The following is a 6,000-nucleotide window of genomic DNA, read 5'->3' as shown; positions in this document are numbered from 1 at the left end:
GGTTTCCGAGCCAAGAGTTTGGGGTGTTATGTTTCCACAGAGTATCACTGTTGCAAAGGCAGGTGGGCAAGTGATGGGACACAGGTAATATGAGATAAAGGCCTATGCTATGCACTTCCTGTTCCTAGAGGCAAGGTCCAGACTCCATGCTTTGATGGCTCTAAGAGGTTCACACCTCAGATTGTCTGACCCATGTTCTAAGTTATCAGATCTGTAGGGAAAAAGTACTTTTAAAAGACATCATGTCAGAGGAAAATCAAAGTTAACAGCCCATTGCCATTCAAAGTCCATGAAGTTGACCACCTACTCAGGGCCTGGAGCCAAATTACCTGGATTTGGATCTTGGGTCTGCCACCCCACATGACTTTGGGCAATTAGCTTCTCTACACCACAATCGCTCCCCCTGTGAAATGAGGATAGTATTATTTGCCTCTTAGTGTTATTGTGAGAATTAAATGTGATTGTGTGTATAAAGCATTTAGCACAATTCCTATCACATGATAACCACTCAACAGATGTTAGCCACTACTGTTTATTTCAGCTCACCAAAATCTTTTGAGTACCCGTTATATGTCAGGAGCTATATGAAGCAATAAAGCACAAAGACGAGGAAACTGTGAAAAGCATTCCTAGTTGCTCACCAACTGGGGGCAAATGGGCATACAAACAGATAATTACAGTCCAATGTGACAGGCAGGGAGTCTCATCAGTACACAAGAAACACCTAAGAAAGATGAAGTGGCAGAGCAGGCTTACCTGGTTCGCTTAAAGATGTTTGGGTATCCAGACTAAATAATTACAACCCAGGGCATTCACAGAATCTGCAGGTGAGCTTACCACACTATTGTTGATTTTGTGAGCAATGGCAAAGGGAAAGAGATGCTAGAAGCATGGACCTACTGGCACATAGAATCCAACTTTCACCAGGTGGCACTGACCACAGTTAGACTGATGCTAATTCTGGGCTGATGGCCCAGCCTTCATAAAAGCCAGCATTGATCCCTGGAAGCCTGCATAGGTCCACCATGAACAAATCTTGCCTGCTCAACCTCATTTCCTTTTTTGATAGGTTTCCTAATAGGAGAGAAAAGAATCTCTGCAAAAGTTTGCTAGGCCTCTTGTGAGATCTCTGTAGATGAAGTGGAGCAATACAGGCTGATTTACAGTGCATTTGGTTGGATTCATAACTGGTTAAATATCCTAATCCCCAGAGATAGGGTGTTGGTGGAAAGCAGACATGTCTGTAAGTATGCTCTTGCTCCTGTGGTGGCTCTTATTCCAACTTGCATTGCTCTCACGTTGATACCATGTGAGGGAGACATAAAATCAAGACAGATAATAAATATGGGACATGACCAAGTCAGGATCTCAAAAGATCTTTTATACTTTTGAATAGTGGGTCATATTCAACAAGATCTTTTTAATTTAGAAAATGTTAAATCATGTACCTGGAGTTTAGGCCGGGGGGGGGGGGCAGTTCCAACACAAGTTGGAGAAAGAATAATGGAAAATAGAAATAAAATCCTAAGCCTCCTGCTGACCAAACTGACCCCTCTCAGCCAAGGGAACCCCAGAGAAACCTTAAAACTGAGTTCCCAGCCAGGATGGGATGGTAGGCGGGACACGCCTCATTTTACCCCTCCCTTGCTAACAGCCATCAGGCTTTATTTCCTAAGGGCCAGGCCAGCATTCTTTCCTGATAAAAGACCAGCAACCATGAAGTGGTTTTAACAGTCTACAGAGCATGTGCAGAGAGGGTTTTCATGTCCTTGTTTCACCTTTTTGACATAGAGGGCAGCCATTTTTAACTATGGACTCCATGAAAGGACAGAAAGCCCCATTGCTCAGGAGCAGAGATCTCTTTGCATAAATATTCATGACTCCTCCTATAGCTTGTTAAAAATGCATATTTAGCCACCCCCAACTCCCAGTACAAAATCCTGTTCCCTTTGTCCTTCCCTTGAAGCACATATTCCTGGCTTGCGGCCAGGAGTCCTTTTTCCCAGCCTGCCAGAACGGCCACTGTGAGATGTAAAACCTTAGAAAATAAAGCTCTCCTTTTCCAAATTATAAACCCTCACTTTTTTTTTTCCAGTTACCAATAGGTATAGGAGAAAAACATGGCAGACTTTTTAACATTAACATTCTAGGCGTTTGTGGAGTAGATAAGAGTTATGGTGAGGAGGTTGTGGAGGGAATGAAAGGAGGGAGGAAGAGGAGGTAAGGGAGAAATACTGCAACAAACTGGAAAATAGTTTTAGTATAATAATAACAACTAAAAATAAGAAGTGCTAGCATTTACTGAGTGCTTACTATAAGCACTGTTCTAATCACCTAGTGTTTAGATGGATTTATACTGTTAAATATCCCAATTGAGAGTTACAGTTAATAGAAATAATATTTCTCCATTGTATCTACAAAGATATCTTAAGAGGCCTTATAAAATGTTTTGCAGAAATGTGTGTTTTGTCTACTGTCAGTTCCTACCAAATCACCTTCTTGGAATTATCTCTAATCATGAGGTGTGCATTATCACCATCCTTAGCCTTCAGGTGAGGAAAGGTGAAGTTGAGACACTTTCCCAAGGTTGTGCAGCTAGTACCTGGCTCTGCCAGACCTGAGCCCCCTCAGCTGCCTCTGGAGCTCAAGCTCTTGGCCTGCCTGCAACACTGCCTCCTGCAGGGTAGAAACTTCTATCTGTACTTACACATAATACAGTCATATCTTTACATATTATTCTAAATATGTAAACTGGCTGGGCTCATGACTGTAATCTTAGCACTTTGAGAGGCCAAGGTAGGAGGATTGTTTGAGGCCAGGAGTTCAAGACCAGCCTGGACAACACAGCAAGATCTTGTCTCTACAAAAAAAAAAATTAATTGGGTGTGTTGGCTGGCATTATATCAAAGGAATAATGGCAGGAAAATAGCTGGAGACTTAGGGAAATGTGTGAAGTATAGCTTAAGAAGAATATTGGGATGGGAAAGTCAGAAGGAGAAATGAGAGTGAACTTCAAAATTTAAGGTCTACCTTGTGGAAAGGGGATTAGATGTTATCTAGAATGGTTATAAAATACTGGACTGGAATGAGAATCACCAAAGGAGGCAGATTTCAACTCCATATAAAATGAGATTTTTCTACCTAGAAATAGCCTCCTCCCTGTGGTATAACGTAGTCTCAATATTAATTAAAGGACATTTAGAGAAGAAACCAGTTTTTGCTATTTCCTTGGGTAGTAGCTTAAGAAAAATTTCTGTGAAATAACTAATAATAAACTCAGGAAAAATGAGAGGCAGAGAGAAATGCAATAATCCCTAGGAATAGTCGTTCTCCGTAAACCATCCATTTCTCCAATGACAAAAAAATAAAAAATAAAAGAGCAAAGACTTCTACTAAATATTTCTGCCACTGGATTCAAAAAGTCAGACATGTAAAATAAATGTTTTTCCAGCAAAAGTTATTATGAAAATTGGAAGAACTTTTTAATAATGAGAGCTTTAAAAGCATTGATTGAAGAATAGGAGGGGTGCCAAAGGTTGAAGAGGAGGCACCTGGCTGAGGATACTGGGACAAAGACTTAGCACTGGATGAGAGGGGAAGAGGATCAACTCTGATCACGCTGATGGTTCCTCTACCTTGAGCGTCCAGGTGCAGTAGAGAGAGCAGGGGCTCTAGGCCTGGGTTCTACCCGTTCTACCCATGGCTCAGCCACTTACAAGCCACACAAGCAAGTCCCTACACCTTTCTTGACCTCTTTCTTCATCTGTAACTTGAGAAAGCTGGGTCAGATGATTGCTAAGATCTTTGCTAGCCCTCTAAATAATAGGATTTGGAAAGAGTTACCAGATAGAGGCCTGTTCCTCATCTGTTTAACAAACCGGACTAATACAGAGACAACTGCCATTCCGTCAGTCGTAGAAATATTTGAAAATTGCAGGTACATCAGACCGACACAAAATTCTATCTGAAAACACTTACACACATTCAAAGCTGACATTACTCAAAAAGACAATAAGACCCCCTTGGCCAGCTCATCACGCCCGAAACTCCAAAGGTAACCCTTTAACTGAATAACTTATTTTTTTAAGCTACAAGTGATTCATAGAACATTTTGCCACCTGCACAGGGAGAAAAGAAATGCCTCTGAATATTTAAGTATGCTTTCAAAATGTTAAGCACCTCCCACAGACTGTGGAAATGATATATTTATCCTGTGTCATTATCTGTCTGGGCACTGCCTGCATCTGGTCTTGATCCAAAAACACAGCCAAGTTCAACATACTTTTACCAGAGCGAGGATCACAGATCACAGCTGTCTCTCACTTGCCTGGGCTATTGGCTGGATCCAGTCGGCAGCAGGTAGCGGACTGTTAGGAGCCTCTGTTTTAGATTCCAACATACTTCAACCCCTGCAAGGAGACGTTAGAAATGTGATCAAGGACCCAGCTTGGTTTTCTCCCTCTTGGCCAACATTTTTTGAGTCCCAGTTCTACTGGAAAGGAAAGAAAATAATCTTTAAATAACTTGTATTGCTTGTTTTGTCTTACTACAAGAAGGGTTTGCTAAGGAAAATATAGAAAAACCAAAAAGAAGAAAAATTTGAATTCCATAAATGCAGCACCTAGAAACAGCCTTAATTGAAGAAGAAATGAGATAGAATAGACTAGAAAAGATCAGAGTATATTGCTGGTCGTATGGGTATTACTTTGTGGAACTTTTATTTCAGTTACAAATGTATGGGTATATATCGTTAGTTACAGTGTGGAATGTATTTCAGACTATGGATTGTGGCAAAACTCCCCTTTGATCATACCTGACTTTATTCTAAATGAGGTAACTTAGGATGGGGCCCAAGATGGCTTCAGGATGGGGCTGGTAACCCCAAGTGATTAGAAGGCTGGAATTTACAGCGCCACCCACCAACCTTCTGGAAGGGGAGGCATGGAGGCAGGGCTGGAGATTACGCTGTATGAAAACTCCTGAACAGTGAGGTTTGATGAGCTTCCAGGTTGGCAAACACATCAAAATGCTGGAAAGGGCGGTGGCCCAGAGAGAGCATGGAATGTCCACTGCCTCTCTACCTCCATACCTTGCTCTGTGCTTCTCTTCTATCTGGCTGTTCCTGAGTTGTAAACATAAGTGTTTCACCCGGAGTTCTGTGAGCCATTCTAGCAAATTATCAAACCTGTTGTCCAAGGTCATGGCTAATTAGTGATACATACGTCCGAGTTTAAGAAATAATGACAAATATAATTTGACCCTCTTGCATTTTAACTATGGGAAGATATTATGACTAAGCATTTTGTTCTGCTTTGAACACAACTCCTTGCTGTTTTTGTTCAACCAAACAAAACCTTTAAGACATGGGGCCTTTGGGAGCTGACCGGCAGAATCACCAGAGTGCTATGGATTGTAAAAGCTATGGGATCATATGAATCTATTACAGCTGCAGTCCCCCTCCCCCAGGCCGCCGACCGGTACCAGTCCCTGGCCTGTTAGAAGTAGGTGTCACAGGTAGGCAAGCAAGCAAAGCTTCAGCTGTATTACAGCCACTCCCCATCACTCACGTCACTGCATAAGCTCCACTTACGGTCAGATCAGCAGCACCTGTAGATTCTCACAGGAGTGCGAACGCTACTGTAAACTGTGCATGTGAGGGATCTAGGTTGCTTGCTCCTTATGAGACTCTAATGCCTGATGATCTGAGGTGGAGCTGAGGCAGTGATGCTAGTGCTGGGGAGGGGCTATAAATACAGATTATCATTAGCAGAGAGGTTTGACTGCATAGTAAATGTAATGCACTTGAATCATCCCGAAACCATCCCCCAACTCCTGCCCCAGTCTGTGGAAAAACTGTCTTCCATGAAACTGGTCTCCGGGGCCAAAAAGGTTGGAGACTGCTGTATTACAGCACTCAACCGTACATGAACGAAAGAAAACTTATTTTGCCTAGTCTATAATGAGTAGAGACCAACTTGTTTTAGTTCTAGAAAGCTAAAA

The sequence above is a fragment of the Lemur catta genome, chromosome 8 (assembly GCF_020740605.2).
Source record: "Lemur catta isolate mLemCat1 chromosome 8, mLemCat1.pri, whole genome shotgun sequence".
In the NCBI taxonomy this organism is placed as follows: Eukaryota; Metazoa; Chordata; class Mammalia; order Primates; family Lemuridae; genus Lemur; species Lemur catta.
This window is presented reverse-complemented; position numbering follows the sequence as displayed.